The 20,711-nt window shown below is 43.1% G+C and overlaps 1 protein-coding gene and 1 long non-coding RNA gene across 9 annotated transcripts in view; both read right to left on the minus strand.

Annotated features, from left to right (window-relative positions):
- The window catches only part of LOC118392384 (coiled-coil domain-containing protein 136-like), a 61,494-nt gene that overhangs the window by 37,515 nt on the left and 3,268 nt on the right, over positions 1 to 20,711 (minus strand). The window lies entirely within an intron of this gene.
- LOC127906805 (uncharacterized) lies at positions 17,428 to 19,654 on the minus strand. Of its 3 annotated transcripts, none has more exons than XR_008062898.1 (4): positions 19,345 to 19,654; positions 19,185 to 19,280; positions 17,965 to 18,214; positions 17,428 to 17,836 (listed from the first exon to the last, which is right to left on the minus strand). It is a non-coding gene; the product is annotated as an uncharacterized LOC127906805 (long non-coding RNA). The 3 variants fall into 3 exon arrangements; XR_008062897.1 differs by having other exon boundaries at positions 17,965 to 18,182; positions 19,185 to 19,312; XR_008062896.1 differs by having other exon boundaries at positions 19,185 to 19,312.

Genomic DNA, 20,711 nt, shown 5'->3' on the forward strand with positions numbered 1-20,711 from the left:
TGGATGTCATTTTAGGCGAAAATTTTAAAAAGGGTCCAATCCTTTTGTTAGTGCATTGATAAACCATCCAAGGTGTTATTAATAACTTCACCATGCTCAAAGTAATATTCAATGTCTGTTTATTTTTTATTTATACCCATCTACCAATAGGTTCCCTTCATTGTGAGGCACTGTAAAACCTCCCTGGTCTTTGTGGTTGAATCTGTGTTTGAAATTCACTGCTTGACTGAGGGACCTTACGGATAATTGTATGTGTGGGGTATAGAGATGAGACTTACGACAGGCCATTGCAAATATGGTTATGTGCCATTTTCAAGGTAATTTAGGTGATTGAAGTGATTGAAACCATTTTAGTCATTTCCTCACGGTTCCCTCCCCTCTTGTTTGTTTGTTTTGTTTAACCTTCTTAACCCTCCCCCTCTTACTCCTCCCCTCCTCCTCCTCTCTGTAATCAACTCTGGGCCCCAACATCACTCTGGTCTGCCACAGGACTGACTGATTGGTTAAGGACTTCTGGCAGGCGACCAATGATGTCCCTGCTACAACAGCGTCACGGGGATCATTCAATAATCACTCATCATCGCTGTCTGACCCTTTCTTCACTCCCCCCTCTCTCTATCCACCTCTTTCTCTACTCCTTCTCCCTCGCCTAACCTTCTCTCGCTCTGTTCTCCCTCCCTCTCTCTGCTTGTCCTCCCTTGTCCTCTCTCTCTCGCTCCCTCTCACTCTCTCTCTCTCCCTCTCAAAGAAACACAATACTCTTTTCTAAAGACAGAGTTTGACATTGAAATACTCTTGGCAAGATGAAATAGACGTGTCTCTCTCTTCTATCTGACTGAGAAGCCACAGTTAGAACAGAACCCAAATAACAACCATAACCAATTATATCCCTTCTACACAACTGTGCCCATAAATAATGCCCCCCTCCCCACCATTCATAATCCCAGACCTGTACCTCTTCGTGTCCCCATGACGAAGGGACAATCACAGTGGCTGGTGATTTGGAGGTGAAGGGGGGAGGCTGCGATGGCAGAATGAGTCATACCTCAACACTGCGTCACAAAACAGCACCTTGGTAACCATGGCCACACTCTCTTCTCTGCATACAGTATGCTACACATGCATCCTATCACATAGAAAGCAGCTTATTTATGCAGTCAAAGTGATACACCCCCTTTAGAATACACATGAGGAGACTCCAGTCTTACACACTTGATCCCATCACTGCAATGTTATATCAAATATGGGTTTATGGCTACAGACAATTTGATTGCAGGGTACTCAGGGAAACAGAACTAGAGCAATCTTACTGGTATAAAAGGTAGTAAATAAGCTGCTGAAACAATAACTGGTATTCAGAGCAGGAGTAATGTCATCTAACCATGGCTAGGGAAGACAGGTGACTATTAGGGACATGAACGCAAAAGAGCGGTGAAAACCACGACATCATTTACAGAGTTTGAGACATACAGACTTACCGAAGGCTAGGATTCCAGCACACACGTACATACAAACACCCTACAGTCTCCTTAGCATGCAGATACCTGAAGTCACTGTCCTCTGGGGGTGTAAAGCTGACGATTCAGCTACAATTCACTTCTGTCTAAATAGCATGTTTCACCAAGACACCATGTCAGACAATGCTTTGTTTCCAACCTGAGTCCACTCAAAGTAAAGCAATAAAAAAAGACATCACTTCCTCTTCCTCTGTTCTGATCACTCCAACACCCTCTGCAATATACTGTACATTGCCCTGATACAGAGGAATTCAACCCAACGTAAATTGGCTTAATCGAGCAGTAAATTAGCCTGCCTTGAAGCGGCACCTTTTTTTACAAAGGCACGCAGAGCAGCCCTCTTAGCCTGTATAAAGAGTGATGTACTGCAGGTTAATGTGTATGTGGGACCTCTCACTCACTGGAAATAAACAGGCAGTGTTACAGTCGCCTCTAAAAGACGGCTACATATAGAAAGTACACCCACTGTGGCTGCGGCTCAAATGGCACCCTATTCCCTATATATACTACTTTTGACCAGTGCACTATAGGGGAAAAGGGTAGCATTTAGAATCAGACTATGAATTGAAAGGCAATGCGAGTGAAGGGTGGCCATGGAGTGCCTGTCAATAAATATTTGTGACAGCCCAGGCTAAAATAGACCGCTGGGATATGTGCCACTGGGCTGGGGGGAGGACAAATTATGACCCCCTTCAGCATGTCTAGTCATTTACTTTATCTTTTCTCTCTCTCACTTGCCCATTCATATACAGTGCCTTGTGAAAGTATTCGGCCCCCTTGAACTTTGCGACCTTTTGCCACATTTCAGGCTTCAAACATAAAGATATAAAACTGTATTTTTTTGTGAAGAATCAACAACAAGTGGGACACGATCATGAAGTGGAACGACATTTATTGGATATTTCAAACTTTTTTAACAAATCAAAAACTGAAAAATTGGGCCTGCAAAATTATTCAGCCCCCTTAAGTTAATACTTTGTAGCGCCACCTTTTGCTGCAATTACAGCTGTAAGTCGCTTGGGGTATGTCTCTATCAGTTTTGCACATCGAGAGACTGAATTTTTTTTCCCATTCCTCCTTGCAAAACAGCTCGAGCTCAGTGAGGTTGGATGGAGAGCATTTGTGAACAGGAGTTTTCAGTTCTTTCCACAGATTCTCGATTGGATTCAGGTCTGGACTTTGACTTGGCCATTCTAACACCTGGATATGTTTATTTTTGAACCATTGCATTGTAGATTTAGCTTTATGTTTTGGATCATTGTCTTGTTGGAAGACAAATCTCCGCTTGTGTGTATAGGTCTGTGTGGTGGTCCTCAGTATTCTGCCTGTCTCATAGCCAATGTCACCCGCTCCGCCTCACCTCTCAAAGCTGCCGCTTTCAAGGAGCGGGACTCCAACCCAGAAGCTTATCAGAAATCCCGCTATGCCCTCCGACGAACCATCAAAAAGGCAAAGCGTAAATACAGGACTAAGATCGAATTGTACTACACCGGCTCTGATGCTCGTCGGATGTGGCAGGGCTTGCAAACCATTACAGACTACAAAGGGAAGCACAGCCGAGAGCTGCCCAGTGACATGAGCCTACTAGACGAGCTAAACTACTTCTATGCTCACTTCGAGGCAAATAACACTGAAATATGCATGAGAGCACCAGCTGTTCCAGAAGACTGTGTGATCACGCTCTCCGCAGCCGATGTGAGTAAGACCTTTAAACAGGTCAATATTCACAAGGCCACAGGGCCAGATGAATCACCAGGACATGTACTGCGACCATGTTCTGACCAACTGGCAAGTGTCTTCACTGATATTTTCAACCTCTCCCTGTCCAAGTCTGTAATACCAACATGTTTTAGGCAGACCACCATAGTGCATGTGCCCAAGAACATGAAGGTAACCTGCCTAAATGACTACCGACCTGTAGCACTCACATCTGTAGCCATGAAGTGCTTTGAAAGGCTGGTCATGGCTTCCACATCAACACCATCATCCCAGAAATGCTAGACCCACTCCAATTTGCATACCGCCCCAACAGATCCACAGATGATGCAGTCTCTATGGCACTCCACACTGCCCTTTCCCACCTGGACAAAAATAACACCTATGTGAGAATGCTATTCATTGACTACAGCTCAGCGTTCAACACCGTAGTGCCCTCAAAGCTCATCACTAAGCTAAGGACCCTGGGATTAAACACTTCCCTCTGCAACTGGATCCTGGACTTCCTGACGGGCCACCCCCAGGTGGTAAGGGTAGATAACAACACATCTGCCACACTGATCCTCAACACAGGGCCTCCTCAGGGGTGCGTGCTCAGTCCCCTACTGTAAACCCTGTTCACTCATGACTGCATGGCCAGGCACGACTCCAACACCATCATTAAGTTTGCCAATGACACAACAGTGATAGGCCAAATCACCGACAACAACGAGACAGCCTATAGGGAGGAGGTCAGAGACCTGGCCGTGTGGAGCCAGGACAACAACCTCTCCCTCAACGTGAACAAGACAAAGGAGATGATTGTGAACTACAGGAAAAGTAGGACCAAGCACGCCCCCGTTCACATCGACGGGGCTGCAGTGGAGCAGGTTGAGAGCTTCAAGTTCCTTGGTGTCCACATCACCAACAAACTAACATGGTCCAAGCACACCAAGACAGTCGTGAAGAGGGCACAACAAAACCTATTCCCCCTCGGGAGACTGAAAAGATTTGGTATGGGTCCTCAGATCCTCAAAAGGTTCTACAGCTGCACCATCGAGATGATCCTGACTAGTTACATCACTGCCTGGTATGGCAACTGCTCAGTCTCAGACCGCAAGGCACTACAGAGGATAGTGCGAACGGCCCAGTACATCACTTGGGTCAAGCTTCCTGCCATCCAGGACTTCTATACCAGGCGGTGTCAGAAGAAGGCCCTAAAAAAAATTGTCAAAGACTCCAGCCACCCTAGTCATAGGCTGTTCTCTCTGCTACCGCACGGCAAGCGGTACCAGAGCACCAAGTCTAGGTCCAAAAGACTTCCAACTAGCTTCTACCCCCAAGCTACCCAGACTATTTGCATTGCCCCCCCCCTCTTTACACCACTGCTACTCTCTGTTGTCATCTATGCATAGTCTTCCTACATGTACATACTACCCACACATTGACTCTGTATTGGTAACTCCCTGTATATAGTCTCGCTATTGTCATTTTACTGCTGCTCTTTAATTACTTGTTACTTTTAGCTCTTATTCTTATCCATATTTTTTTAACTGAATTGTTGGTTAAGGGCTCGTAAGTAAGCAATACACTGTAATGTTTACACCAGTTGTATTCGGCGCATGTGACGCACACACTCACTCACTCACACAAAGAGGAACAGACAACACTGCTCTGTGGCACAGCTGAGCCAGTGAAATGAAAAGGAATCTCCGTACACTCATGATCAATGCATCATTTTCAATGTATTAGGCTGAGCTTTCGGTCGTCAGACCTTCATCAGAGCATACAAAAACATACAACGACGCACAAGGCCACACGTAGGAAATGTGCGTCAATGCAATCAGACACGTTCTGCATCAGCAACAAAAGCACCAGGAGGCACATCAGTAATCAATTATCTCAGAAAGGTGTGACTTGATCCAGTATTTTCTTCTCTCATTATTTTAACGAGGGTCATCCTTTAATATGTTTCCTCTTAACCCCTGGCTTTGTGTGGTTCCTTTCATTTCTGACGGTTCTTTAACCCGATAACCGTGTACAAGTTCCCATAGGCCCACCCCTTTCGCATTTTTATTTAGTTCTTGGTCTTCACACCTGTTTCTAGGCTTTTGAAGTGTTTATGAATTTAATTTTAAAAAAGGTACAATTATGTCAAAACTATATTGAATCCCAAAAATATCTATACTGACTCAATCAAGTCACACTTTTCTGAGATAATTGAGATAATTGATTACTGAATGCTTTGTATGCAGGTGTTTCGCATCATGTCTGATTGCATTGACGCAAGTTGCCTATATGTGGCCTCTGGCATTGTGTGTTTTTGGATGCTCTGATTCCTTTTAATTTCAGTGTTTCTCGTTATCTCCTGCACCTCAGCAACGGTCAGGTGTGCCACATATCCACTCAAGATTCTACAGCTGAGCCAGTGAAAAGAGAGGAAGGTTGAGAGGAAGAATGAGTGACAGAGAATCAGAAACGTGTCTTTTGCCCCAGGCCCACACCTGCACTGATTACTATTCTTTTGTGCTTCATCCCAGACCAAGGACAGGGTGCTAGCTTGCCTTTATCACTGCACCTGTACATAGCCAATCTATCTACCTCATCCCCATACTGTATTTATTTATTTATCTTGCTTCTTTGCACCCCAGTATCTCTACTTGCACATTCATCTTCTGCTCATCTACCATTCCCGTGTTTAATTGTTATATTGTAATTACTTTGCCACCATGGACTATTTATTACCGTAACTCATCTTACCTCATTTGCACTCAATGTATATAGACTTTTTCTTCTACTGTATTATTGACTGTACGTTTTGTTTATTGCATGTGTAACTCTGTGTTGTTGTATGTGTCGAATTGCTATGCTTTATCTTGGCCAGGTCGCAATTGCAAATGAGAACTTGTTCTCAACTAGCCTACCTGGTTAAATAAAGGTGAGGCGGAGCGGGTGACATTGGCTATGAGACAGGCAGAATACTGAGGACCACCACACAGACCTATCTATACACACAACCTCCTTCTTCCATGTCCCATTATCAATCCATCTGGCTCTGTTCCTTTCATCAATCCCCAAGTGACCATTATCCCAGATGTTGCCACAGACACACACACACACACACACACACACACACACACACACACACACACACACACACACACACACACACACACACACACACCACCCCAGCCTCGATGAGAAAAGACAGTAGATCGTAGGCCAGGGGAGAGCAGTGCTGGAATATCAATAGGCCTGCATTAGTTCTGTGAAAACATGTAACATCTCTCTCTCCTTCACTTCCTCCATCCCTCATCTCCTCTGGTTCTCAGCATCTTCCCTTTCTTTCTCTCTGGCCAGATCAGACGTCATCACTGTGGCAGTGGTGTTTTTAATTCATGTTTGACAGAGCTGTAATGAGTCATTTCATATGAGATGGAGAGAAGAGATGAGAGTAAGATGATGAGAGAGACTGAAAGAGGGGGAAAAAGAGAAAAACAGTTGGAGAGAAGGACCGAAGACAATTTTAGAGTAAAAAAGGATGAAGCAGAGAGAGGATAGACGAGAGAAGATAGGAGTAAAAAGGATTTAGCAGAGAGAGGATAGGCGAGAGAAGATAGGAGTAAAAAGGATGAAGCAGAGAGAGGATAGGCGAGAGAAGATAGGAGTAAAAAGGATGAAGCAGAGAGAGGATAGGCGAGAGAAGATAGGAGTAAAAAGGATGAAGCAGTGAGAGGATAGGCGAGAGAAGATAGGAGTAAAAAGGATGAAGCAGAGAGAGGATAGGCGAGAGAATATAGGAGTAAAAAGGATGAAGCAGAGAGAGGATAGGCGAGAGAAGATAGGAGTAAAAAGGATGAAGCAGAGAGAGGATAGGCGAGAGAAGATAGGAGTAAAAAGGATGAAGCAGAGAGAGGATAGGCGAGAGAAGATAGGAGTAAAAAGGATGAAGCAGAGAGAGGATAGGCGAGAGAAGATAGGAGTAAAAAGGATGAAGCAGAGAGAGGATAGGCGAGAGAAGATAGGAGTAAAAAGGATGAAGCAGAGAGAGGATAGGCGAGAGAAGATAGGAGTAAAAAGGATGAAGCAGAGAGAGGATAGGCGAGAGAAGATAGGAGTAAAAAGGATGAAGCAGAGAGACGATAGGCGAGAGAAGATAGGAGTAAAAAGGAATCAACAGAATCAAAGAGTAGGAATATTAGAGAGGACATAAATAAAAGCCTAAACCAGACTAGACTAATCACCAGTATTAATGTTTACCCGATTATAAACCCAATTCAATTTGTTTTCCTTCTTTACAAGGGAGGGGAGATCAATATGAGGAAAATATCTCCTATCAGAGCACCCCTGTCTCTATGATTTACCAGGAGATTATGAATACACACAAACACACAAACAAACACACACAGAACGAGGGCTTATAAAATCCATATGACTAACCTGAATACACACAGCCCCAGTGCAGAGGGGATATGATATACTGTAGGATGATGCAGATGGAGGAGGACGAAAGGCACTGGGACATAATGTTATCAATTTCACTCACTCTCTCTCTCCCCCTCTCCTCTACCTCTATCCATCATATCCTAATATTCTACAAATACACTAAGGTAACAGACACCTGACACTCACACACACAAAGATGACATCCCACACACTCAAGTCCTACACACACTGTCAATGTCTAGCAGCACCGCATAGACACAATGCAGTGTTATTTGGGAACAGTCTCATGGTCCAATTTGGAGAAAACACACACACACCTTAAACTACAGTTACGTGCAGAATCGTCACATGTCAACTCGCATCCCATCCATCTTTTTTTATTGACGTCACTCCCTCAAGGACAAAACATCAAATTCAGAAGAGAAACCATGACAGGAATCTAGCCACGTTATGAATTCACATTCTCACTGAGACAAATATGTTGGTTATGTCAGCCGAGATCTTTCACAATAATTGACACACACACGCACCTGTTAGAACATATATTTTTTTATACGACCATACAAGGGCAGTCCACAACAACGAGCTCCTATGGAGATGGCTGCTGTCTGTTTAGTATAGAGCAGGGGTACTCAAATACTATTTGAGAAGGTCCGGATGGATGTTGTAATTTATCGCCAAAATAACAAACCCCCACCAAGTACAATGTGACTTCAAACTGTTCACACCCCTCTTGTTGGTGGAGAAAATGTTGCAGTTTTAAAGCTAATTCTAAACATTTTGCCATCTTATGTGTGTTTATACAATGATACACTACATGACCAAAAGTATGTGGACACCTGCTAAAGTATGTGGACACCTGCTAGTCAAACACCTCATTCCAAAATCACAGCCATTAATTCCCTTTGCTGCTGAGTTGGCTTTCCCCTAGATGTTGGAACATGGCTGTGGGGACTTGATTCCTTTCAGCCACAAGAGCATTAGTGAGGTCGGGTACTGATGTTGGGCGATTAGGCCTGGCTCGCAGTCGGCATTCCAATTCATCTTAAAGGTGTTCGATGGAGTTGAGGTCAGGGCTCTGTGCAGGCCAGTCAAGTTCTTCCACACCGATCTTGACAAACCATTTCTGTATGGACCTCAATTTGTGTACGAAGGCTTTGTCTTTTTTTTTTTATTGAGAATTTTCCCCCTCTTTTCTCCCCAATTTCGTGGTATCCAATTGTTAGTAGCTACTATCTTGTCGCATCGCTACAACTCCAGTACGGGCTCGGGAGAGACGAAGGTCGAAAGTCATGCATCCTCCGATACACAACCCAACCAAGCCGCACTGCTTCTTAACACAGCGCGCCATCGATAAAATACCGTCAATCACCATATTCTTATCGGCAGACTCAATAGCCTTGGTTTTTCTAATGACTGCCTCGCCTGGTTCACCAACTACTTTGCAGACAGAGTTCAGTGTGTCAAATAAGAGGGCATGTTGTCTGGACCTCTGGCAGTCTCTATGGGGGGTACCACAGGATTCAATTCACTTTTCTCTGTATATATCAATGATGTCGCTCTTGCTGCGGGCGATTCCCTGATCCACCTCTACGCAGACAACACCATTCTGTATACTTCTGGACCTTACTTGGTCACTGTGCTAACTAACCTCGAAAAGAGCTTCAATGCCATACAACACTACTTCCGTCGCCTCCAACTGCTCTTAAACGCTAGTAAAACCAAATGCATGCTTTTCAACCATTCGCTGCCAGCACCCGCCCGTCCTAACAACACCACCCTGGACGGTTCCGACCTAGAATATGTGGACAACTATAAATACCTAGGTGGCTGGCTAGACTGTAAACTCTCTTTCCAGACTCATATTAAACATCTCCAATCAAAAATCAAATCTAGAATCGGCTTTCTATTTCGCAACAAAGCATCCTTCACTCACGCCGCCAAACTTACCCTAGTAAAACTGACTATCCTACCGATCCTCGACTTCGTCAATGTCATCTGCAAAATAGATTCCAACACTCTACTCAGCAAACTGGATGCAGTCTATCACAGTGCCATCCGTTTTGTTACCAAATAACCTTATGCCACCCACCACTGCGACCTGTATTCTCTAGTCGGCTGGCCCTCGTGACATATTCGTCGCCAGACCCAATGGCTCCAGGTCATCTATAAGTCTATGCTAGGTAAAGCTCCGCCTTATCTCAGTTCACTGGTCACGATAACAACACCCACCCGTAGCACACGTTCCAGCAGGTATATCTCACTGATCATCCCCAAAGCCAACACCTCATTTAGGCGCCTTTCCTTCCAGTTCTCTGCTGCCAGTGACTGGAACGAATTGCAAAAATCGCTGAAGTTGGAGACTTATTTCCCTCACCAACTTTAAACATCAACTATCTGAGCAGCTAGCCGATCGCTGCAGCTGTACATAGTCCATCTGTAAATAGCCCACCCAATCTATCTACCTCATCCCCATATTTAAAAAAAAACTTTTCTGCTCTTTTGCACACCAGTATCTATACTTGCATATCATCATCAAATTATTTGGCTAAGGTGTATGTAAACTTCCGACTTCAACTGTGTGTATATATATATACACACACACACAAACATATAGTGTACCTGAGTGACACAACAAAATCAATGGGGGCCTCCTGTGGGTTGAGGCCCCCATGGGCACATGCTCTGGCTATTGCCTATTGAGTATGGCTGGTAAAGAGAAACAAAAACAAGAGAAATCATGAACAACTTTTATATCTGCTGAAAGCTAAAACTCTACATGTCAAAATAAGCTCTTACTTGTCCTGCTGTGACCTACTACCATCAAACGGGACTCCCTAAAAACACACCACTTCAATACAGGTTCAACCGGATGTGACTTTTCGTAGCAGGTTAGGAGAGCATTTTCGCTAACCCTTAACCTTTTCCTAACCTTAACCTAACCTGCTGTGAAAGTTTTAATCTGCTATGAAAAAGTCACTTCTGGTAGTAGCTGTATGGAAATGGCGTGTTCTTAGGCAATCTTACCATTGAACCACCAAGTTTATTTAACATTTTGTTTTCAGCAAACGACTATAACATTGTCGCAAACAAATGTAACTTATTGTCAATGTTCTCCACTAAAGTAAACTCAGAAAAAAAGGAACGTCCCTTTTCCAGGACCCTATCTTTCAAAGATAATTTGTAAAAAAAAAAAAAAATAATAAGTTCACAGATCTTCATTGTAAAGGGTTTAAGCACAGTTTCCCAAGCTTGTTTAATGAATCATAAACAATTAATGAACATGCACCTGTGGAACGGTCGTTAAGACACTAACAGCTTACAGACGGTAAGCAATTAAGGTCACAGTTGTAAAAAATGTAGGACATGTGTGGCATGAAACCTACAGATGTGGCCAGGGCAATAAATTGCAATGTCCGTACTGTGAGACGCCTAAGACAGCGCTACAGTGAGACAGGACGTACAGCTGATCGTCCTCGCAGTGGCAGACCACATGTAACATTAAATGCACAGGATCGGGACATCCGAAACATCACACCTGCGGGACAGGTACAGGATGGCAACAACAACTGCCCGAGTTACACCAGGAACGCATAATCCCTCCATCAATGCTCAGACTGTCCGTAATAGGCTGAGAGAGGCTGGACTGAAGGCTTGTAGCCCTGCTGTAAGGCAGGTCCTCACCAGACTTCACCGGCAACAATGTCGCCTATGGGCACAAACCCACCTTCGCTGGACCAGACAGGACTTGCAAAAAGTGCACTTCATGGTTTTGTCTCACCAGGGGTGATGGTCGGATTCGCGTTTATAGTTGAAGGAATGAGCGTTACACCGAGGCCTGTATTCTGGAGAGGGATCGATTTGGAGGTGGAGGATCTGTCATGGTCTGGGGCGGTGTGTCACAGCATCATCGGACTGAGCTTGTCGTCATAGCAGGGAATCTCAACGCTGTGCGTTACAGGGAAGACACCCTCCTCCCTCACGTGGTACCCTTCCTGCAGGCTTATCCTGACATGACCCTCCAGCATGACAATGCCACCAGCCATACTGCTCATTCTGTGAGTGATTTCCTGCAAGACAGGAATGTCAGTGTTGTGCCATGGCCAGCGAAGAGCCAGGATCTCAATCCCATTGAGCATGTCTGGGACCTGTTGGATCGGAGGGTGAGGGCTAGAGCCATTCCCCGCAGAAATGTCCTGGAACTTGCAGGTGCCTTGATGCAAGAGTGGGGTAACATCCCACAGCAAGAACTAGCAAATCTGGTGCAGTCCATGAGGAGGAGATGCACTGCAGTAATATACAGCTGGTGGCCATACCAGATACTGACTGTTACTTTTGATTTTGACCCCCCTTTGTTCAGGGACACATTATTCAATTTCTGTTAGTCACATGTCTGTGGAACTTGTTCAGTTTATATCTCAGTTGTTGAATCTTGTTATGTTCATACAAATATTTACACATGTTAAGTTTGCTGAAAATAAACGCAGTTCACATTGAGAGGACGTTTCTTTTTTTGCTGAGGTTATGACCACATCTAATGTCCACCCTTTTTATCATTAGCTAGGTTTCTGTCCTATTGGCGACAGATTTTCATGCAAATATTTAATTTAAACATTGCATAAAAACAATATGCGCATTTTCCCGCCCGAGATGTGTTTTCGTCAAATTGACTTGTTGCAGATAAAAAGGATGACTTAGTACACGTACAAAAAATGCTTACAATTATATTCCCATGTACTGAATAAAATCTACAAGTTAAATAGGTTTCCGTTGCATTTTCCACTCTACTGATGGTTTTGTCACATTAAAAAAGGCGTTATATAGCGAATGTTCCCACTCTGGTATTGGTACGTGCGCTCCAGCCAACAGCTCTCAGATACAGTACGGTTACAGGTATAGCCTACACATGATGAGATTATTATGAACAAAAGAGCAAGATTATTTGTATTTGTTAAACGGCAGCCAAGCATCGATAATCATGTCACTAGAATAAGACCCTAGATATTTATTAGAAAGGAGCATCAAGATCATCATCTTGTACATTCACCACCCTGTGAAGTTCATCACTTATTTCATCTGTAGCCTAATAAACTGCAGGCTTTCCTGACAAGTTGAAGTGGGAGGACCACAGAACATGTCATGACTCCAAGTTCACGTTCGATATTTCCTTTAGTTATTTTATTAATATTTGCGCATAAAAACGTTTCCAACACCATTTCTCGCATAATCAATTTTACTGGCACAAAAAGATATCACCTTGTTTTGTCGACATTTGGAAAGTTTATTAACAAATTAGTTGTTTCCATCAGGCCTCTCGTGACATTTTTTATCCAACATGTACTTTACTTGCATAAAAAGGAAACCCACTGGTCATTGCGTGCCAAAAAATACTTTGTGTCTCACTTCACTGCGGTGTTCCTGTCATTACACTGGTGTGTAGCCAATGAGATAAGCTTGCCAGGGATATGCAGATGACCTGGATGGGATATACGACCTCACTAGGAGGCAGAAGAAGAGCCATTGCAGCTTGGACGAGTGCATTACCTGCTTCTGGTGAACAGATTAATTTAATTGCTTTGAGCATAACAAATGCCCACAAAATATGTTTTTGAGGAGATTGAAAGAGAAAGTGAGACTGAATATGGCTCGACAGGAAGTGATCTAGCTCGGGAGAAGAACAGACGGATCGGTCAGTAAAAACATCGGATCGGTCAATAAAAATACATATGCATGAATAGCTAGCTAAGCTAACGTTAGCTGGTTTCAGTAGCTAGCTAGCCATGTATTCTGTTTTATGTAGTTGTGGTCTGCCTAGTTGTGTTTGGGATACAGTAGCTAAGGTATACAGTCTAGGCCTAGGGCCCATGCTCAGTTCCAGTCATTTAGGTTATAGCTAATATTGGATATAAACAATGATAGTAGTTTTATATTGTTTGCTGTTAAAATGTGGATACATGTGCATTTTTTATTTTGGAGAGGAATAATGGCCACATTGCAATTCCCCATTGTCTCCAAAGTTACCTGTGCTCCCATTGTTTGCATTGTGTGTGTGTGTGTGTGTTCACACCTCTGTGGAACTCTCCAGACAAGCAGTTCAGACTGTTTCTTTCTTTCTTGCAGTGGGCTGTATTGCTTTACAGAACGGTGTTAAACTTTAGCTCTGGTGATATACTTTGTATTCCAGGTTATAGAGAAGCTTCTCAGGAACACTCTATTTCATGAGGATAGGACTTACCATTGCTAAGAATGATATTTTCAAGTGATTAAAAAAGTTCATGGACAATGTTAATCCCTGGTCAATAATGGCACCTTATCACCCGCCTGGATTCTTAAAATCAACACGTTTTGTCCAATATCTCACAATAGGGTGGTCATATTGTTATGCCATTTTCAAGGCGGATGTAGAACACAGAGATTATTCAATATAAAGTAAAATGTACTCAATGAAAATGTAATTGTTATGCAAATTAGATACTTAATATGCACATTAGGCAGTACAGAATACATAATTACAGTAATTTAAGCCCAATAATTTAACATACGGTGGTCATATTATTTGCAAATCTTCATGCTTTATGCAAAACTGAGACTACGTAACAATTCCTGAAATTATAATACAACTTTTATACTATTTTATGCAAATTAGATACCTAACATGCTAATTAGTCTGTACAGAATGTAATAATTACAACACGTTAAACCCATTCATTTAAAGTAAAGTGTTCATATTGTTAACATATATTGTCGAAGTAAGGTGCATGTTGTAACTATATGTGTGTTACCAGGGATTGTAACAAAGTACATATAATTGGGATTCCATAATAATGAACAAAAAGCAGGGTTTCTATTTACCAATTAGTAACTGTTGGGTTGTATATATCACAGTTATGTTGTATTCAGTAGACCAACTGATTAGGCCTCAAGTACCAAATAATACACCCAACCCTGTGCCCATGTGCCACCTGCAGACACACAGCCTAACACAGACACACACTTCTCAACAAACCCCTTCACACACAGCCTAACACAGACACACACTTCTCAACAAACCCCTTCACACACAGCCTAACACAGACACACACGTCTCACTAAGTCTGTACTGTAACACAGAAGGTTACTAGTCTAACAACACAGCTTACTTCTAAAGCATGAAACACACTGAGAATCTCACTGCCAATAGACTGCCGATATGTACTTATCACAGTGGGAAGCCGTTCCTTCTCTTAGTAGAACAAAAGGGTTACCTGCTGCGTGAGGCCTTGGTAGTGACGAACCTACCCATTCTACTTGTAGAATCACAATGCTCATTAGCGGCCAAAATCGTGACTTTGAGCCAATCAGAAAAAAGAAAAAATAGTGCATTTTCTCCAAACATCCACGGATGAGCATATGGGATGGTAGCTAGCTCAGTGCACAAACACAGTACACACAACACTAAATACTTCCTCCAAGCTAGCTAACCACTGTATCTAGTATTGACATTATGATTAAATCCCAATTAGCTAGATTAGCTAGTTTACCTGAAACAGCTGCCTGTGTTAACTGCAGAGTTAGTGCAGTGTCCATAGCTAACGTTAGATAGTATCCCAAATGGCACTATTCCCTATATACTGTAGTTCACTACTTTAGATAGACCATAGAGCTCTGGTCAAAAGTAGTGCACTATATAGGGAACAAGGTGACATTTGGGACGCATCGAAACAGAATATTTCATAGGGATTGCCAGCCAGGATACACATCCACAGACCTCAAGCCATTCCCAGACTTGGCTCAAAGCAGTAGAAGCAAATTCCCAGTCTACAGTCCTGTTCCAGTCAGACATCTAGTGACTTGATGAGGGTATAGTGATGAACTGTTAGTTTGACAGTTATTGCCATTAAGTAGGTCGTAATACGGAGACAATGTAGGAGTTCAGTACTCAGCTACACTGATAATAATCCTGGTAGACAGCGGCCCACACACACCAGAGAGAGCGAGAGAGAGAGAGAGTAAACACAGAGTTTAAAGAAGGTTATACTGTAACTAGACAATCAGCTCTCATGACTGTACTTGTTGTTGACCTCTGTTACAGACACACTCCTACGATTAGCTCTGTGTACAAGGAGAGGATGGGTTGCAGAGTTGAGGTAGTTCAGGAGGAGGACATGGGGATGGGGGGGGGGTGACTGGTTACTGGCAGGAAGGAAGGGAAGGCTCAAGAGGCCTCATTTTTGCTGGAGAGAGAGACAGAGAGGGTAAACCCAGGCAATGGGTCACGATCCTGAACTTTTCATCGCCAGTCACATCCAATTACAGATGACAGAGGAGAGGAGACAGGCTCTAATAGGAGGATGCAGAGGCAGAACTATGGCTGCAGCTGTCTCCCTGTGTGTGAGAGAGAGAGAGCAGGGAGAGAGACTGCAGTAGAGTGGTGTGTTAGTGGGCCATGGAGGCGTGATGGTGGGAGGATGAGGTTGGCACGCGCTGGGCTCTGTGGGTGCTATACATGGCATATGTGAAGAGAGGGAGAGGAGGGGTGCAGCTGCTGGGGGTGGACAAGTAGAGACGGGGATTGGTGAAACAAGTGGGTATTGAGGGAAGAGCTATGGGAGTCAGTGGTACTTCAAAGGTGTGTGTGTGTGTGTGTGTGTGTGTGTGTGTGTGTGTGTGTGTGTGTGTGTGTGTGTGTGTGTGTGTGTGTGTGTGTGTGTGTGTGTGTGTGTGTGTGTGTGTGTGTGTGTGTGTGTGTGTGTGTGTGTGTGTGTGTGTGTGTGTGTGTGTGACACAACATGGATGGGGTGTTCTAGAATGTCGCAGCCAGATCAAAGGAGATTGAGATGCAGTGGGTGGAGACCTCCGTCCCTCTCCCACAGTGTGTCCATCATTATCCTCTACCTCTCTATCAAACTCCTTAGAGTCAAATCAGGTGAGAGGGGGAGAGAGATGCTGTGTGTTTGTCACTACCTTGTAGTGAGAGTGGAGAAACACTGTAGTCATTACAGTAGCAGAATAAACTGGGCCATCAGCAGACAAACACAGAATGAACCACACACATACACACATAGAATGAACCACACACACAGAGAATGAACCACACAGCATAGACCTACACCCTCCGAGCCATTACAAAGCAGCTCTGAAGATCACAACGGATTTTGGGTTTGATCAGAGACAGCATTTTACAGGGAGAACTCCTGGGACTCTCTATTTCATCTGGGTATAGCGAGCTAACAAACACCATTAACTAGAGCAGCTATGGCTAACTCATAGCTACAACAGCTAACTAGCCCCATCCACTCTGCCAGAGCAGCTTTGGCTAACTAAATTTATCTTGAACAAAAACTCAACTCAGACACCTGTGGCTAATTTCAGTGATCTCTATGACTAAAATTGGACTACTAATGTTTTCTCATTGAACCTTTATTTAACTAAGCAAGTCAGTTAAGAACAAATTCTCATTTACAATGACAGCCGACCCAAACCTGGGCCTATTATGCGCCACCCTATGGGACTCCCAATCACAGCCGGATGTGATGCAGCCTGGATTTGAACCAGGGCCCACAGTGACGCCTCTTGCACTAAAGCTGCAGTGCCTTAGACCGCTGCACCACTCGGGAGCCCAAAGGACTGGATAAGAGTTTTTAGGTGAGATTGATTATACACATCGTGAAGACTCTCTTGCTTTCCCGTGGATAACCAGTCACCACCAGCCTTCTAGTTAGCTACCCTTTGCCTGGTTAAGAAAGAAGCTTCTTTACTAAATGAAAAACAACAGCAGCATTGAGTTTAATAGTGACACAACAGTCGAGCTATGTTTTTCTAACCCTCTACTATAGAAAAGTAGGCCATCTTTGAATGTGTGGTCTCGTTCAACCCTCTTACTTTCCCCACTGCATTTCATAGCCAGGTTCTGTAGCCACTATAACCAAGTCTCCCTCGTTTCCTCTGAGAAAACGGCTTGATTCTAGCCTTTCCCAAAAAGATATGAGCCATATACCAGCTCTACTTTTTCTTTCTTTCTATCTACTCTCTCCTACACCTGTGTAAACTACAACACTGTCTCACCTACACCTGTTAAAACTACAACACTGTCTCACGTACACCTGTTAAAACTACAACACTGTCTCACCTACACCTGTTAAAACTACAACACTGTCTCACCTACACCTGTTAAAACTACAACACTGTCTCACCTACACCTGTTAAAACTACAACACTGTCTCACGTACACCTGTTAAAACTACAACACTGTCTCACGTACACCTGTTAAAACTACAACACTGTTTCACCTAAATCTGTTAAAACTACAACACTGTCTCACGTACACCTGTTAAAACTACAACACTGTCTCACCTACACCTGTTAAAACTACAACACTGTCTCACCTACACCTGTTAAAACTACAACACTGTCTCACCTACACCTGTTAAAACTACAACACTGTCTCACCTACACCTGTTAAAACTACAACACTGTCTCACCTACACCTGTTAAAACTACAACACTGTCTCACCTACACCTGTTAAAACTACAACACTGTCTCACCTACACCTGTTAAAACTACAACACTGTCTCACCTACACCTGTGTAAACTACAACACTGTCTCACCTACACCTGTGTAAACTACAACACTGTCTCACCTACACCTGTTAAAACTACAACACTGTCTCACCTACACCTGTTAAAACTACAACACTGTCTCACGTACACCTGTTAAAACTACAACACTGTCTCACGTACACCTGTTAAAACTACAACACTGTCTCACGTCTCACACCTGTTAAAACTACAACACTGTCTCACGTACACCTGTTAAAACTACAACACTGTCTCACCTACACCTGTTAAAACTACAACACTGTCTCACCTACACCTGTTAAAACTACAACACCGTCTCAACTACACCTGTTAAAACTACAACACCGTCTCACCTACACCTGTTAAAACTACAACACCGTCTCACCTACACCTGTTAAAACTACAACACCGTCTCACCTACACCTGTTAAAACTACAACACCGTCTCACCTACACCTGTGTAAACTACAACACTGTCTCACCTACACCTGTGTAAACTACAACACTGTCTCACCTACACTGTCTGTTAAAACTACAACACTGTCTCACTGTCTCACACCTGTTAAAACTACAACACTGTCTCACGTACACCTGTTAAAACTACAACACTGTCTCACGTACACCTGTTAAAACTACAACACTGTCTCACGTACACCTGTTAAAACTACAACACTGTCTCACGTACACCTGTTAAAACTACAACACTGTCTCACCTACACCTGTTAAAACTACAACACCGTCTCACCTACACCTGTTAAAACTACAACACCGTCTCAACTACACCTGTTAAAACTACAACACCGTCTCACCTACACCTGTTAAAACTACAACACCGTCTCACCTACACCTGTTAAAACTACAACACCGTCTCACCTACACCTGTTAAAACTACAACACTGTCTCACCTACACCTGTTAAAACTACAACACTGTCTCACCTACACCTGTGAAAACTACAACACTGTCTCACCTACACCTGTTAAAACTACAACACTGTCTCACCTACACCTGTTAAAACTACAACACTGTCTCACCTACACCTGTTAAAACTACAACACTGTCTCACCTACACCTGTTAAAACTACAACACTGTCTCACCTACACCTGTGAAAACTACAACACTGTCTCACCTACACCTGTTAAAACTACAACACTGTCTCACCTACACCTGTTAAAACTACAACACTGTCTCACCTACACCTGTTAAAACTACAACACTGTCTCACCTACACCTGTTAAAACTACAACACCGTCTCACCTACACCTGTTAAAACTACAACACTGTCTCACCTACACCTGTTAAAACTACAACATTATACCTGCTTTAACCACCCACTGCACACCTCACACTCTCCCCTCAAATACAGTATGTCTTGGAGAATTAACATAAGGAACCATACATGTGATCAGAACATGGCTTATATTAAGGTTACTACAAGCTTCCCTCCGTTGATCTATGTGCATCGTTGGAGTGGGATTTCTGGAGTAGAGGATACCTTTTGGTAAAATGATATCGTCCACGGTCCCTCTCCCATTTGCAAGGGGGCGAAAGCAACGTTTTTCATTTTGTCTTTTTATTTAGTTAAAGCAAGGAAGAGTCGCTTTTCCTTGTTAGTAAGTAGTTATGTGGCAGCCTGGCAAGCTGGTTTTAGCCTTGCTAAAAACATAGCGAGCTGGCTAGCCTTTTCAGCTTCCCACATCTCCATGTGAAATAATCTTTACAACAATAATTTTATCATTTTTATAATTTATAATTTTATAAATATTTTTATACTTGCTGGTGTAACCTAAAACATTATTCCAGTTTGATAGGCTGCCTGTGTATTAATTTCCATCAGCTAAAAATAAAACGTTATCATGTTTTGGTCATGGAGAAAAAAGCACATGGCTAGCCACTTGCCTACAGCAGGTTCTACCATTTCACAATAGCCTATGTCACTAGTTCTAAACAAAATACCTTGTTCGGGGGATTCTTGTTGTTTGGTTTACTGTCTGAACAGTTACTGAGATTATATTTGGTTATCAATGCAAAATAGGCTACTTTGATGAATAGCCTATGTAGCATATAGATCAGATCAAGAAACCAAGCGGCAAAACTTTTCAGGTAGTAAAAAGGTATGTTGAATGTCGGAGTGTATTACAAGGCCCCTTTTGCAACGACAAACATTGCAACACTCCAAATCTTGCGTCTGCATAGAGCTTGTAGTAATCGGCTCAATGGCCAAACTGTGGACCAACGGTCAGTCATACACCGTACATAGGCTAGTTATCATAAAGGATTCACAACAGAGGTCATAGGTTACAAAACAAATAGGCTGAATGTCTGACATCATTAATGCCAGGAAAACCCCTGGGGATCTGATCGCTGAAAGAATGTATACAGAATTCCTATTGTTCTGATGATTGACTATTTACCCAGCATCAGCATTTATATTTGGATGTGTAAATCCGATATTTGATTCGTATTAAGAGTTTATTAATGTAATATTCACAGAGC

Source organism: Oncorhynchus keta, chromosome 13 (genome assembly GCF_023373465.1).
Source record: "Oncorhynchus keta strain PuntledgeMale-10-30-2019 chromosome 13, Oket_V2, whole genome shotgun sequence".
Taxonomy (NCBI): Eukaryota; Metazoa; Chordata; class Actinopteri; order Salmoniformes; family Salmonidae; genus Oncorhynchus; species Oncorhynchus keta.